At 38.1% G+C, this 16,674-nt stretch overlaps 1 long non-coding RNA gene across 8 annotated transcripts in view; it reads right to left on the bottom strand.

Moving 5' to 3' along the window:
• The window catches only part of LOC120756870 (uncharacterized), a 150,312-nt gene that overhangs the window by 68,518 nt on the left and 65,120 nt on the right, over nucleotides 1-16,674 (bottom strand). For 6 of the 8 annotated variants that reach the window (XR_005702258.1, XR_005702259.2, XR_005702264.2 and 3 more), the window contains 4 exons: nucleotides 12,753-12,832; nucleotides 7,633-7,806; nucleotides 7,465-7,526; nucleotides 4,972-5,142 (listed from right to left, as the gene is read on the bottom strand). This is a non-coding gene — a long non-coding RNA (uncharacterized LOC120756870). The remainder of the gene's footprint in view (nucleotides 1-4,971; nucleotides 5,143-7,464; nucleotides 7,527-7,632; nucleotides 7,807-12,752; nucleotides 12,833-16,674) is intronic. The other 2 variants (XR_005702263.2, XR_005702261.2) reach the window with 1 other exon arrangement.

The raw sequence follows: 16,674 nt of genomic DNA, 5'->3' as shown, positions 1-16,674 counted from the left end.
AATATTTCCTGTAAGGTAGGTCCATAGATTAAGAAACAGTAATATAGTTGTCATAAAACCAAGATAGCATTTAAAATGAGCTTGGACTCCTGTATTCACTTCATGTTCAACACTTCAAGGTAAGCTTTGTGCACTTTTTGTTACTTGGACAAAAAAAATCTCCACGTTTATTTCTTGTGTTATCATTTTTGCTTCTTTTAAATATTAGAAGACAGAAGGAATCCAAAAAGAGAATACTGATGAAAAAGATAATGACTGAGAGGTGCCATACAATTGATTAACAAATGCTCCTATCCATTAATGAGTCAAAGGGAACAGCCTTATGAAGTACTCCACAGAATCACAGAATCAAATATCTCTATCACCTAACAAGCAGACAAACAAACAACAAAAATAGGCCCCCAAAATCCCATTTGTTGGGCAATTTCAGATTTGAAGTTTTCCCCATTTTGTCTGCTCTCTTGATTCAGAGTGCCTCCCAATTAATATTTGCCAAATGTCTCTCCCTTCTTCATTTAAATCAATTCAAAAACTGCACCTGTTTCATAAGACCTACGCGTACTTCTGACAGCTGATATTTGAGAAAAAACAAAAAGAACTTAAAAATGCTAATTAACTACATTAAAGTGTAATCAAGAGAGTGCTAAGATTAGCTCTGCCAGTACAAGACATCAGCAAGGCACATGGGGGTACCCCAGGGACACAGGTGGATATATTTGTGGTGCACAGCCTGGGAAGGATACCTCACACCTCATGCCATCAAATGTGGCTGAAATTCAGCAACAGCACACAACAGTTACTGAGTGCCCTGGAGACACAATATTCGCCTCATTCCTCTAGAAAATAAGGCAAAAAAATCCTGCAAGAGTGCCACAAAAAAAAAAAAAACAAACCAGCAACAAAATCAAGCTACAGTATTCAAAGCCAGAGCTCATTTTAAACAATAAAATGTGGGAAGACCTTTGAAGACAAGAAGCAGCCACTGTGGACAGCAAGAGGATGCAACTGAAATCAAGGCACAGACAGCTAAAGTAATTTGCCAATGTACAGATTTACACCAACCTTCACTTAAAGTTATCAGTGCTTCTATAAAAAGTACAGGGGAGGAAGCAGATTTGCCCTAAAAGGCTATACAGGACCCCTTTACATACACTTTTGCCGATACACAACAAAGTATACAGCACTTTTGCTTCATTTTAGCAGTTCTCCCACATTATCTAGATGAGAGACAATTGCACAATGGCAGGTAAATCTTGTTAGAAATCATCTTAAATAAGAGGGAAGATCTTGCCTCTAATACACAGAGAAAAGATCACAAGTCTATATTGTGTATGCTGAGGTACTCTGCCTGGGATTCTTTAAACAGAATTTGGTTAGGAAGAGACTTGCAGCTTTTTGAAGCCGTTTCCTTCAGTACTGCCAAATTTCAAATTACTTTTCTTATCCTGGCAGCTATTAAGGAACTGGTGTTACTGGAGCAGATTATCAGCCATAGGATTGTCTGCTATGGCAGTCAGCACAGTCCCAACCCACTGGAGCGTGGTGGATGTGTCCAGCTGCTGGTCCAAATCCAAGGACTGTGACATGACCCTGAATATTAGAGGTTCATGCACATTTCCATGTTATTTCAAAGATCCCTCCAATCCAGAGTGCCCTTAACAAGGTCTAGGTCACTTCTGTACCACAGCTCATACAAATTAACTTCTTACATATTTCTGTCAAGCTAATGGACAAATTTCCAGGACTCTATGACCTTAAAGATATTTTAATGTGTTATTTTCAACTGCCTTATTTAAACTGTATCTTTTTTTAAAGTAACACCTTATATTCTTGAGTCATATTTGTTAATTCTGTATTAAAATGCACCCCCTTTCTCACTAATAGAGTGTTTTAAATTATGCTCACACATTTTAAAATTCCTATTCACTATTAGTCAAAACCATAATTTTCATAAACTTAAGCACAGGGTTCATTCCAGATGCAGACAGTTCACATATTCTTTATGTTTTACAGATATTTCAGAGAATGCAAGTTAAACAATATTTAACCAGTCTAAAATTAAAGCTTATTTCCACTGACTTGAACTACTTTTAAATGTGAAAGACCCAACAGTTATCTCAGTACTGACTAGCTCAGTCTTTTTGCAGTTTCAGAAGTGCTACTGACATCCACGTTCCCAAACGTAAACAAATGCCAGCAATTTCAAATGAAATCAGGGTTTTTTTAGTTAAATATTACTACCAGTGTTAATGCAGCTCTTCAATGCCTGATTTCATTTTGAAAAATCTTACTATCTCCTTTTTATTTTCAAAATGCTTCTTATTCCCCTGTTGCTGAGAAAACTGGCTGCGTCTATAAACTCGCTTATTAAATGCTTTCAAAGCTAAGCAAGGTAGCAAAAAGAAAATGCTTCCTCTATCTTTCATCTATACATGTCTTTGAAATTATGTGAATATGCTGGCTGTACATTTGGGCATTTTTGCAAAAGAATATTTAGATGATAACATGAATTAAAGTTCTTCACAATCTTTAGAACACTGCTCTCATAAATACATTTAAAAACAGCCTCATTTAAGTCCTGGAAAGATGCCACGGTACAACCTGCCTGAAAAACAATTTTGGGGAAATACAGATGAGGTTCTGGATTTCCAGCTACAGTAAGGCAAAAAACTTCGTAATCATAATCCAAAGAATCCTTACTAATTCTTGCAGGTTTTTTTAATAGTTCCTTAAGAGGTTGACATAGTAGTGGTAGTTAGATCCATAAACAAGATATTTTTATTACAATCTAGCAAAATCAAGACTGTAACCGTGATTCATTTTTTTTAATAACCTTAGTTCTCCAAGACTTCCGATCCTAATGGAGCAATCATGCATCACTGTTCTGTTCCAACAGAACTATTAGGCTCTGTGCTGTGCTAGTATAATTGCAGTCTAATGGTTTACACTATCATAATGGCACTAAATATTTTACTAAACGAAGTACAATATCTAAAAAGTGATTTTAATTGTCCCAGCTTTAAGATCATACATCAAAGAAGGAACTGTTCCTTTCTCTCTGAATTGAGAGTAACAAAGATGTCAAAATTACTGTCTTGTTTCCCTTAATAAAGTGGTTAAAACATAACCTTCTAAGCAAAGTTTAAAAATTACAGCAAAAAATGACTTTGTAAAAAGTGAAAAGTATTAAAATATTTTGAGGCATTTTGATGTTCTGCTTTAGCAGGCTGGCACATCTTAAACTGTCAGATTAACAAAGGGTACGGAAATACTCCATTGAGCGTCTAATTTGGATTTTTAAATCAGAATTGCTGATTATTTACTTTAACAAAACTTTTAATAAAAATCCCACTCTGTGCAAGTGTAGCATAACATTACAAACTATCTAAGCATTGGATAACATAATTATTGAGCACTTGTAACACCAGCAGAGCAGCTGAGAGAGCAGCAAAGCCCAGCAGTGCCCGACCAGCAGCGGGCAGAGCTGCCAGTACCTGCTGAGCACCGAGGGCACCGACTGCCTGCTCAGGACGTGCCGACTCACCAAAGAACTCCCCGAACTAAGACTGATTCTGTAAGGAGGGACAATCACTACAGGTCAGGATTTGGGAAATCCTGCCATTAACACACCAGAGTAGCCATAACTGCAGCCCACAATGACTGCTGCCTTACTCACTTGGATAAAGCCAAAAATATCTGTGACTCCAAAAGAGGCACTGAATTAAGTATTAAAAGCACTCAAAGCTTCTAAGATTGCCTCTAGAGCCCCTGAAATTGTTTTTTAAAAATCTATTTTGCCTAAAGCTAATTTATACTTACTTCTATTCACTATTTTTATTTTAAAAATCCTATTTTTTTTACTTCTGAAGTATTAATTTACAGTGGTTTTCAAGCCCTGTTTTCTTGGAAAACAGCTCTTTTCTTTTTCCCAAATATCAGGATTTTTTTTTTTTTCCAGAAAAGATTTGGACTACGACACCAAGGTTTTTTCCCCAAATTTTGTTTACTACTAGTATTTTCTAAAACACTGATCTGCTTAAAAAAAATAAAGAGCAAAAACAGATTTGCACTATCTAGAGAACGTTTTGTACATGATTTAAGGACTGTCAAGATCTAAGATCACTATCTGTCTGAAGAAAAAATTAATTGTTTCAAAAGAGGATAAAATAAAACTTGTCTTTTACCTGGCACAGGAACTGGATTTTTTTCAAAAACATGAAATACAGTGAATTCAGTAATTTGGTAGTAAATAATCTTTGAGCTTGCACAAAGGTACTAAGACCAAGAACTAATCATTGCCGGTCCTGTAAGTGAGAAGCTGTAACTCCCTAACATTGATGATACATTCTCTTTCTAACCAGGCTCTACTCTCAGGTGTAGGAGCACCTCTCCAGCAAATACTCCTAAATGACTCAATATCTGTGCTATGTTAAAAAAACAAACAAAACAAAACAAACAAACAAAAAAACCAAACAGCATTTGTTGAGGGCAAATGCTACTTAATCCAAACTTCTCCAGTAAAATGATCAATTTTGCAAAAAAAACCCATTGAAAACACACTTTGGGCTTTTATTTCTCATTTTAATTAGGACATTTTTTAAAAAAAATACAGATTAAAAAAAAAAAAAAAAAAAAAAAAAAAACCACCAAAAAAAAACCAACCACAAACAGAGTAGAAAATCTGTTTTCTAAAGATGTCTAGGATTTATTGATACAATATACACACCTAACCTATTATTCTTAGATAATTACCTTATGCAATATTTTGCTTACATGGAGAAGTTTAATTTTAATTTACAGTTTAATTGTCCTACTTAAAGTAAGCCTGTCACCTGTGTCACTTTGTGGCTCATAACTGTAATCCTCATTTAATTATTTACTTCAAGGGAGCATTTTAATTATGGATATTACTATGCATGTAGAGTAACTTATACTTGAGGGCAGTGAAAATTTATACAGCAGAGTGCTCACCTGAACTTCCACTGGCCACAACTCCATGTGCAGCGGCTCAGCTGCAGAGCCTACTGAGAGTGCTGAGAGATGCTCTTCACTTCTCTGGCTTAGGACCACTTTTGGGGTGCCTGAAAACAGGCAGGACCACCAGGGCACAAATGACTTGGATTACGACTGCAAGGCTCCCAGCTGAAATATAAATGACACAATTACAACTTCTCACATCTACACTTGACCCTGCAAATAACCTTTGGATGGAGGAGCTAGCACACAGCACTGGCTCTGGGGTGAGGTCCCCGCTGTGCCCCATTTCTGTGGCGATCAGTAATGGAGCGACCAGAAGAGAGGCACAGAGCATGAGCCTTCCCATGATTTATTTCTTGAAATTTGAGCAACCAGTGATTTATGGGTTTCCTAAGATAGGGGCTGCCTATCAGCTTTTTTCTTTTTTTTTTAATAGCCATCAGTTGACCAATAATCTATGAAATTATTTAATATCTTTGCAAACTAGCTATGTTTTTAGCTTTCAAAGTATCACATAATTTAAAAATAGAAAAAAGGGGGAGGGGGGAATAAAGAAAAGAAAAAAATACTGCTTTGTGTTTGCTTCAAATTTGCCAGATTTGTGGGTTTGTGTGCTATTGCTGGGTCATCTTTTCAGTAATTTTAACTTCCAAAGCAGACATTTCATCATCGCATAAGTGGCACTATGTAATTTCCCTGCTCTGGACCAAGCAATATTTTTCATTGCCTGAAGTCCCAATAGGAAACTTTTAAAAACTGAAAATACTTTAAATTTAACATATTTAGCACAATAGCATCCATTTCTCTGCAGTAACACCCAACCAGAAAGGATGGTAAGGGATGCCTTTTCCCTAGGCTTGCCAGCTGGTGACTAGGGCTCTCTGCCTGGGGCAGGTGGGGACAAGGGGCTGCCCAACCTCCTGTTCTACATACAGAAAATATGTGCCAGAGCGAAAGAAAAGGAGCCCAGGTTCTGAAGTCCTTTTTCAACCATTAAAATGCTTCCAGCACTAGTGGTCTCCCTGATTTACTGTTCAGTACTCCTGACTCACACATCTTGCTGAGTGCCCATGGGCAGTGAGGGGGGTTTCCAACCGGGATCCTTCCCCTCTTGGAGATGCTACTTCTGCAAACTCCTTCCTCTGCAAGAGGAGACGCCAAAGCACTCTCTGCCTCTCTGCCAGGAGACAAGATGAGTGCTGGTGAGGTTTCTGAGGGACACAGCCCTCCAAGCACATCCAGCAGTGCAGAGGGGAAACATCGGGCACGTGGGAACCACAGGCCACCCGCTTCTGAGGTAAGTGCCTCTCACAGTAGTCACTTCATTATTAACGACCTCCATATCTTCATAAGATGCTTATCTTTTTCAATAAACAGAAGCAGTTACTGAAGGTTTTGTTTAGTGCTTTTTTTTAATATTGGGATGAATCCAAAGACTGCTTTCTTTAGTATCTATCTTTCTTCAGTGATGAATGTTTTTTCATGAGCAGTGTCATTACATACAATTTTTATCATCTAGATTGTTCTATTTTATTCAGCAACTTAGAAAAAAATTTCCTCTGTCTCTTCTTAAAGTAACCTTGAACCTACAATTTGTCTGCTGCCTCTTATAGTATCCTCAGCACAGGCATGGCCCCTAACAACTGAGGGCGTTCAGCATGTTCCAGTACTGGGGATATCACATTTCCCATCTGAAATTGCTTACCTCATCAGTCACTAAGGGCCCAGTTTGGAAGTCATTAAAAATAATGAGAATGCTGGCACTTCTCCCAGCAATAATGGCATTGGATTCTGTGTTGCTTTTATACTTTAAGACATTTGTATATATCCACAAATCATTTAACTCTTATCTTTGTACTAGCTTTAATGAAACTAATGCTTGCTAAAACTGTGTGGGTTTTATTCTACTTTTTATTTAAATAGGTTTCTGCCCACTCCATCATAAAACAACACAAACACTTACACAGCATATTACATCACGAAAGCCCCAAAGTGTTTACCAGGACCACTATATCCATCACTAAAATGCAAACACTTCTCAGTCAATAAACACTTCAGCTGACAATAAAGCCACAAGAGAGTTTTCAGAAGGAAAGCTGAAGAGCAACAAATCCAATTTTTCCAAAACAAATTTAGAACCGGGGTCTTGCGTTTTTGTCTCCATCTGTATCTACTGTAGCCTTTCCCTCCTATCGCCATGTACTTGCTGAGTAACATCATCACTCCTGCAAGGTCTGTATCTTACAAGCTTTGACAAGATAATGAGCCCTCCAGGTCAGCACAAAACGCACCCTTAGAGTTTCAACTAATTGTTGGAAAATACATATTAATAAAAATTAAAATCTTAAAAGATTCACCCTTAATATTCAAGGTCCAGTTTAGGGCTAATGCAAAATTTTTCACTGCTGCACTTTTCCTGATAAGCACATGTATGATTTACCTGGTTTGAAATAGGTAAGAATAATACAAATATGGAAAAATCCTCACCTTCTTTAGACGTGTGTTTATTTGCTCTAGGCATACGTTTGAACTGTACATTAAAAACAGACCTGTCATGAGGGCAAACACAAAAGTTACAGATCCAGCACTTCAGCATAGGAAGTGTGGTATTTCAGACTCATAGAAATTAATGACAGTGTATAAAATGATTCATACATTTTGACACCATCTGCTCACAGAGGAGGCATTTCTAAGATGCAAAGGACTTGAACTCCAGTCACCCTGGAAGTCCATCCACAGTGAGAAAAATCTGGAGATCCTGGGCTGCTGCTGAAAGCTCTGTCTTGTCAAAATCAGTAGAGTTTAGTATGAGTAAACTGACAGATATACCTAGGTGGGAGCATAAAGAGAAGGCAGGTACAAGTCAAATAGTAATAATTCTAACCAATAATAAAATTACAAGTACCAAATATAATGGAAAAGTTCCCCAAATACTTCATAAGGTGAACTTTAAAGGTGTTTTGATTTTATTAGCACTGTATGTGAAAATCTGAAGAAGAACATTACCACTGCATAGAAGTTAAGCTAAAAGCCTATTTTGTAAAGTTATTAAAATATATTTTTAAGGCTGTTAAATGTTTAATACCTATGCAAAGTATTTTCTTTGCATTTATTTTTAAGTGCTGAATAAGGTCTGCATTTAGAACATTTATTGCTTAATGTACCCTTTAGTTGGTGTAGCCCCTTTAATTTCAAAATATTTTAAGCCATGCTACAAATACCTTACCAAGCCACAAAAAAAAAAAAAAAAAAAATCACCCAGCCATCCTTCACAGTAACTAGAGTATCATGAGTTTGATTTCTTTTATCTGTAAGATCTAAGAAGGAAACTATATTTATATTTATCAAACTAGTTTGAAATTATTTCAAACTTTCAGAAAAATAAGCATTTAAAAAAGTAATTCATATTCAGAAACTCACTGAGATTACAGGTGTTACAGTAGCAGCGGAGAGTTTCGTTGCAAAAGTATGACAGAACTTTTTCATCCAGGTCCTCTTCCATGAAAAGGATAAAATTTCTCGTACCTATTATTTCACATGTCTCTCTCCTATCTTCCTCAAGGAAAAAGCAGACAGCTTGGTAGCTCTGTTCTTCCAGCCCCTCTTACCACTGCACCTGCTGCACCCATTTGAAAACATCCTGCCATCCAAGGTGCTTCATTTTACACTGAGACAGGAATGACACTCAGGACAGCTCAACGAATCTTGTTAGTCTCTTACGAAATTACATGGGATAACTGCTTTTTAAGGCCTTATAAGAGTCCTGCTTTGGCTTGGTGCAAATGTAGGATACTACAGGGGATGGCACAGGACTTAAAATATACAACTGAACAGCTAGGGAGAACTGAATCTGAATTCATTATATTAGGAGCTGAGTTAGAGATTTAGTGCCAGGTAATGCAGAAAAAAAATATATAAACAACCCCGCTTCTGTTTGGATCTAAGCATCAATGCTGACTAAGCTGCAGGGTTAAAATCTGCTCCTAGGAGAAATAGTCACATAAAAGCTCTAACTAAACTCCTAAGCTTGAACTCTGCTGCAATGAGGAATACACACTCTCAGGCTGCACAGAAGTTTCATTATGTGAAAAAGAAAAAAGCACAGCTTTTTTTACCACTGAGATGCTTCTCACATTTTTTTCATTTTAGCAGTGGCTGGTTTTCCACCTTCCTCCCTCTTGTCACCTCAGACAATGGCAGCTCAAGTGGACAATACAAGCAGATGCAACATTTCTATTCATCTCACTCCTCCCTCATTTTTTGTTTTTGTTGCTGTAGTTTTACATGCGTCAAAATGAGAATTTTGCCCAAGACACTGCCTGTGTGAAACAGCCTGTGTCACTCAGAGATTCTGAGCACCAGGTATTCAGTGATGGCTTTCAAGTAGATCCTGAAGTGGCAGCCAAGAATTTACAGCTGAGGGAGCTGAAGCTGTTTAGTCTGGAGAAAAGGAGGCTGAGGGAGATCTTATCACTCCCTAAAACTGCCAGAAAAGAGGCTGCAGCAATGTGGGGGCCAGTCTTGGGTAAGAAGCAATGCATGAGTGGAAATGCCTCAATTTCTACCAGGTGAGGTTTAGACTGGATAGCAGAGAAAATTTCTTCACTGAGAGGGTTGCCAAGGCTGCCCAAGTAAGTGGTTGTGTCACCATCCCTGGAGGGATTAAGAAGATGTGTAGATATAGCACTCAGGGACATGGTTCAGTGGTAGCCTTGGCAGTGTAGTTTAACAGACCTTAGAGGACTTCTCCATCCTAATGATTCTGTGATTCTATCTTTCCAAAATATCGCACACCAGCAGAAAAAAATCAAGCCTCCAATTTTCGCATCCAAACGTTAGCTAAGGAAGGGTTTAACCCTGGAGATGTTTTCAGAAAATTATTTCAGAGGCCTTGCACAATATAATCAGAAGAAGCTTTAAACTATGATTGTGCAAATAAACACAATATACTCCTGCCATTGCCATTTATCACACTGCTACTATTTCAAGTAACCCGGCCAACAAAACTGTCTGGTACCTAGGAGTGAAGAAATGAGGAGGATAATGTTCTGTAGGAAAGCAGGTCTATCCAACATTTTACAGTGCTAAAAATACCCTTGGGACTTGTTCTGATACCTTGTAATTATGCACACATACCCTGATTTACGGCCCATGTCTCCCAGCACAAAGTAGTACGAACTCTGTTTCACAGCTTGCCCTATTTATTGTGTAAAATATTCGAGTCTCTAATGCCATAAAAGAGAGGACAGGCTCATTGCACATGTTACTATCAACTTCATATGAGCATAGGCATAATCTAATGATCCTTTCCAACTAAGGATAAATATGCACAATTTAGCCTTAAACATATTCAGTGTCAGATCATTTCAACTGCTGCCTTTGAGAAATATGCCTGTGATGTTAAAGATCTCTGATGTCCAGCCTCTTCCTTAAGAACATAGAGAGTGTGGCAAAGGAGACAAAGATGTCCAAACTGGAAAAGGGACAAGAAACATTGTCAGCTGTGTATCAAGAAACGTATCTGCTTCAGGCCAAATTTGTGAATTCACGATCCACAGCTTTCCCCTGCTTCCCTCCACCTCCACACAACCCTGCTCTCTCACTGAACACCTATAGTAATTAATGAAGGAAAGAGAAGCCACCTTGTCCAAGTGAGTACTGCTAGCAAAGAGAGAGGGAGTTAATAGGAAAATTAGTAAGTATTTTACCTGTAACAATTACTGGAGGTGTCAGGAATACTAGTTATATGCAGGTCCATTTCAAAAGAAGAAAAGACAACCTGGCTTAGAAAAAAAGATCTGATATTCATTCCCCACGTCTGCTCTGCAACCCTCACACAACCACAGGCACGTGGCTGAAATCCTCCCTTTGGAGCCGGAGAGCAAAGGACTCACCAAACATTTATTTGCTAGTGGGTTGTTTTGTTTTCTTGGGCTTGTTTTGGTTTAGGGTCTTTTTTTTTAAATTTCCACCAGTTTCAAAATAAGACAGTACATGCAGATTTAATGTTGTAGTGTGCTTCTGCCCACATTTTACATGCTAATGTTTTAAAAAGGAAATGTGGTAAGTGCAATGGCGTGGCCTTAGCTGCTGTCCATAAAAGGAAGAGCTGGAACCTGCAAGTGCTAAGAAGGGATACAAAGACCATAGCAGGGAGAAGGGCCTGCAAATAACTGCGGCTGAGGTAATTAAAAATCCAATGATTTTTTTGTCCTAATATATCTTAAATGTGGTTTACTGTTGTATGCATATTTAAGCACATCTTTTACACAAAAGAAGACTGTTTTGCAGTGTTTTAAAAAAATTTTTAAAAAGGACTCTGTCAACTTAAGGTCCAGTTTATCCATGAAATAAGTCCAAGTTTTTTCTGACTACTTTCTCAAAAACAATTTAACTTGTAGGCTGAATTCAAGCCTTATTTCATTTCACAACACAGCTTCGATTTTGTGTTTGTCAGTTCTGACAAGTCTGTACCCATTTTCTACTTGTATGGACACAAATATTAAATATCAGTACTAATATACCAATAATAAACATGCATTATTAACAATTGCTGCAATATAATTAGCAATTCCCAGAAAATGCTACAACCCAAACCTGAAAGTTACGTAATATTACTTGCATTTCTCTAATTTTGTATTCAACTACATCTACTACACATCTTTTATGCTCCTCTTAGTGATAGTTCCACCAAGGTTTTGTACATTACAATGCAATACTTTTTTTCCTATTCAGATTCAACTAAGTTTTTCATCTTCATTCTGGAACTGGTGCATGAATTAAGATGTGGCTCAAAAGAATATTTTCCCCCACACGTGCAGAAACCACAAAATTTATGGAAAAGGTGCAGCCCAGGGAAAGGTTTAGGGAGTTCCCATGCTTTTTCAGCAAGTTCACATAGATAGCTTTACAGTCAATTTTGTGAATAACCTAACCAAATAAAACCAAGTGACACTTGTATTTAATTACCTCTTTCAGGACCAATCTAATCTGCATACATCTCACTTTCCATACTTTAAACATTTTTTTTTAAATCAAAGGAGGTTTGTTTTTCATGACCTCTTTTACAAATCTTTTATGAACAGTTCCACTATCCATGTTTATTAGCTTTTCCCTTCTCTTTTTTTCTCTTTTTTTTTTTAAGGGTACCTGCATGCCTTCCAAAATAAGACCATTTTTTCTTGTCCACTAACATTTTTAGTGTTCCCTAATTCAAAGGGCTTATATGTTTAAACAAGTAAGGGCTCTGGTGCTCAATCATGCATCACATATAGCCTAGAAATAGTTTTATCCATCCAAATTCAATTAGGTGCTGTGACAGTAAGGAGCAAAACTAGACTCATCAAGACAGAATCCAACATTTTAATGACAATCAATACCTCCCTCCCTCTGTGTGTGAGCTCTCTGATTATTATTAATCTTGATTTATGGGAAGCTGAACACTGGACAGGGTGAAGGACTAGACTGTGTCTCTGCTGCCAATGTGCTGAGCTGAGGGCAGGAAAGCAGGAGTGAACTTTTAAATTTTAATTATCTCAGAGAGATTAGGCCATGAAAATAAAGTTCTTATCAACACACTGCCAACAAATTGATAAACTGGGTGCAGAATAACATTTTAAAAATAAATTAATAAAAAATTAGAGGACAGAAAGAGAGAGACTATTCATAAAAGCAGACAAGAGTTTTTAATTTTTTTTGTTTTCATGCAATTTTCATACAAGATTCTCATCAGAAGAGGAGAAATTAACCAAGAAATTATTGGACTATTTACTTACATGGAATGAAGGAGATATCACAGAAACAGTTCTACATCTAGATGATTTTAAAACTTTGCTTGGTGCATCTGAAAACCCACCTATAAATAAGAAAAATAGAAACTAACTTAAGCAGTGTGAAGCTATAACACATATCTTAACAGCCTAAAAATGACCAATGAAAGCTTCTACAGCAAATCAAATGCACAAAATAAGTTATCACTGTGTTAAAAACTAATATTTTAACAATTATATTCTACAGGAAAAGGCAAAAATAACAAGATCCCTGATTCAGAAAATAGAGACTGTAATGGCATTGCTACTTTCTAGCCATCTGGATCCAGAGAGATATTTAATACTGCTCAGAACTAAGGCCTAACACAGAAACCAGAAGGACAAAAGAGAGAAAGATGGACCTAAGAGAGTCATTTAGCCTCAACAACCCAAAACTGTCAGGAGTCTACCATTTTTAGCTTGTAAGATAGAGTACATATTTAGCATCTGAAAAGTCTGGATTTTGTAATAAGCACCAGACTCAATCTTAATGTGCAGAGGATACAGCCTCTTTGTAAGGCACTCAATAACATCATACTTGATCATATAAGAAGAGCCATTTAGACTTCACATACTGAGCAATGGCTCATCTACAAAATATCAGTGTATAGAAAAAGCAAAAGAACACATTACAAAAGGATATCCAGTCTTCCCGATAAGACTTTAAAGCAATATATAATATACCCTGGATTAATATCATATTAATAGCTGTGGCAAACTCATACCCTTCCCATTTCAATAGCCTGAGCCAAATAGGGAATGCATCTGACTATCTTTTCAGTAATTCTACTTTTTAAGTGTTATATTGAATCAGGTCAAGCAGAACCCAAGATACTTTATTTCAAGGCTATTTCAACGGTTAGAGCAGCAATTTAAATAGAAAGCGAGAGTGGTACTGTTCTCTGTACTTTAAACTATTTTAATAGTTTAAATAAATGAAAGTTATTGAAACGGGTTTCCAAAAACGAACTTGAATCATGCACAAATGTGCTGTTTCAATACAGAATAAGATCAGCAGTGCAGAAATGAATTACATTAAAAAGCAAAAATATGCTAAATCAGACAAAGATTTGAAACTCAAATACATCACAGGTGATTCTCCAGTAGCATATGTTTCCACCCAGAATACACCTATTGCACACAGAAAGTAGAAAATGAAAAGAAATGCTAATCCACACAACAATGCAGCTTCACAGGAGCAGTGAAGTGACACAAGGGCTTCAGTTGTGTCCTGAAAAGCAGGCACTGGGGCAAAATGAGATATAGCAGGATGCAAAGGGAATAGGCCAGTGACTCAAAGACAGGTTCCCACCTACTTCTCTGCCCTGCTGTCCACACTCCAGGAAATAGATGGCTTTAGCATCGCTAGAGTACATGTAGGAAAATATAATTGAGAAACTAAGACACTAGAGGTTACATGGTGGTGCTTCAAAGCATGATGTCTCTAAAATCCTCCTCTCTTTCTCTCTTCTATTTCTTTTTATAGTCACAGACCCAACCCATGAAACCTTGCTGATTGAAGCAGTTTCTCTGCTGAGATGCGTTATTGGCATAGAGCTGGCAAAACACTAATAAAACTAGAACAGAAAGCTTAGTTACCTTCACTTAAATACAAAAGCATACACATATTCCACTCACAGGGGAAGAGCAAATAAACAGGAAATAAAAAATATATGAAACAGCAACTTCTTCCTTAGCTGCAGTAAGAGTCATGTTGATGCAGTCACTGCCTAGTGCTCCCAGGCCAGACTAGTTCATCGTGACTTGGGAGGAGCAGAAAGAGCTGCTAAGCCAAGTACCCTTGTGCCATGCTCCCCCAGCAGTGCTGAGAAGAGCCTGAGGAGCAGCAGAGCCCCCAGGCAGTGCCCACTGCCCGGCACCACACAGCAGAGCCACACTGTCCAGAGCCGCTCCAACACATCCCTGGAGAGCACACGCCTACAGCAAACCTTGTCCACAGATTTCAGTCTTAGGTACCCATGTTTTATATTTCAAAACACAACTTTAATCCTCACAACCTACATCAACTAACCCTGGGAATGTTAAAGTTTTCACCACAAAAGCTTAGGAGGTCCCAAAATTTCACCATCCAGCAGGCATGCCCAGAAACATCTTGATTCCAGCACGTCTGGGAAATTCACATCTTTGAGGCCTGAGCTTCATCAGGAACTGCAGAGTTACTCCCCCTAACATCTTGTCTGAGGGTATCAGGAGGCAGGTAGTAATTTTACCTAGAGAGGTTCCATGCAAAAATGCATCTGCAAAGACCTTCCTCAAAATCAACTGTCATCATCCCTGTAACTAATTCTTCCAAACAACCCTTCTCAGCTAGCGCGTACAGAAATCAGTTTCCTGTTCCAGGAAAGTGCAACGAACACAAAAGATGGGGTGAGAACCCAATGACCAGATATTGCAATATCCTGGCTGTAAAGTCCCCTTACAAACCCATACCCAGCTTCACCTGCAACTCATTCTGTATCTGGAGTGAAGGAAAGGGGAACAATTATACTATCTCAAATCACCATTATTGTTTCAATGATTGCATTAGCATTCTCAAAGCATAAACCACCCACAAAACATTTGAAGCAGACATCTAATGATGGATTTTCCCAACAGAGAAAGCAATTCCTCTAAGCAATAAAACAGTCTGTGAGAAATCCTGTAGTCATAAATCTAGTATTTCTCATTACAAAATTTACATCAGCCACGAAATGATTACTTCTAAAATTACAAACCCATGTGGGCAGAAATATTAGTGGGTTACCAATTGCCATTCTCATGAGTCATGAGAAAAGCAGTGCAAGTCCTAATAGTCTTGTAAAAAACAAAATATCAGCAGAATTAATTGTCTTATTATAGACAGAAAGTTTAAGGCATCCACATCACAAGCATCTAGGCATCAAAATACAAAGGCCAACAGTAAGTTCCCATCAAAACTTTCAAAGGTTACACAGGAATATCCAAGCAATACAGGTTTGTCACAACTCTTCAACATATCTCCACAAAAGCAGTACCTAGACCCTTCAAACCTCCCCAGCACTTCCCACAGGGGAATATGCAATGTGCAGAAAGGAGAGGCAAGAGAGACAAGAGGGGAAGCCTCCAAGGCCTTCCACTCTTGCAGAACACAGGCAGTGCCTTCAGTTCCCCAGGGCAGGGCAGGGCAGCACTGAACGCCGCGGGTCCCACACAGGGCGTGCAGCACACGGCACTCGGGCAGGTCCCATCCTAAACCAGGGGAGAGAGGCAAGGGAGTACGTGGGACCATGCACAAACAAGTTTTGCTCAGCTTGCTTGATGCTGAAACACTTATGTCCCAGGACTTGTCAGGGAGCTGACATGCCCCTCAGTTTGAGGATAACCATCCCACAAAAATACTTTGCTCACGTTTCTCTTCTTGCAGCCTACTCTTCCCTGGGTGCGATGATCTAGCAGCCACCTAAAGGGCTTTAAGGACCACTGGGATTAAACCAAACACTTTATTAGAAAAAGCATGTCCTCCAACACCATGCTTGGGAAGAGATTAATGTTGCATATTCCTTGAGGAAAACTAAGATACCGCACAAGCACCTGAAACACGGGATTGATCACACAGTGAATAGAATCTAAAATAAAATAAAATCTTTTTAACTCATCTGGACTCATACTTCACATACATTAAGAAACTTTTCTAGTTTAACTGCAGAGAAAGCAGAAGAGAAATATTTTCAAGCAGAAATACTCAACTGTAAAATATATTTCCACGCAGCTAGTTAAACATGGGATGCGATAATGGCTTTGACTGCTCAAAACCAATGGAGGGAAAAGAGAAATGGAGGGAAAGGAGAAACAAAAGAAAAGAGGAAACAGGGAAAAGGGGGGAAAGGGAACCATAGCTTAAAGCAAGAAT

This window comes from Hirundo rustica, chromosome 9 (genome assembly GCF_015227805.2).
Source record: "Hirundo rustica isolate bHirRus1 chromosome 9, bHirRus1.pri.v3, whole genome shotgun sequence".
In the NCBI taxonomy this organism is placed as follows: domain Eukaryota; kingdom Metazoa; phylum Chordata; class Aves; order Passeriformes; family Hirundinidae; genus Hirundo; species Hirundo rustica.
The sequence above is the reverse complement of the archived record's forward strand: the minus strand, read 5'-3'. Positions and strand labels throughout refer to the sequence as shown.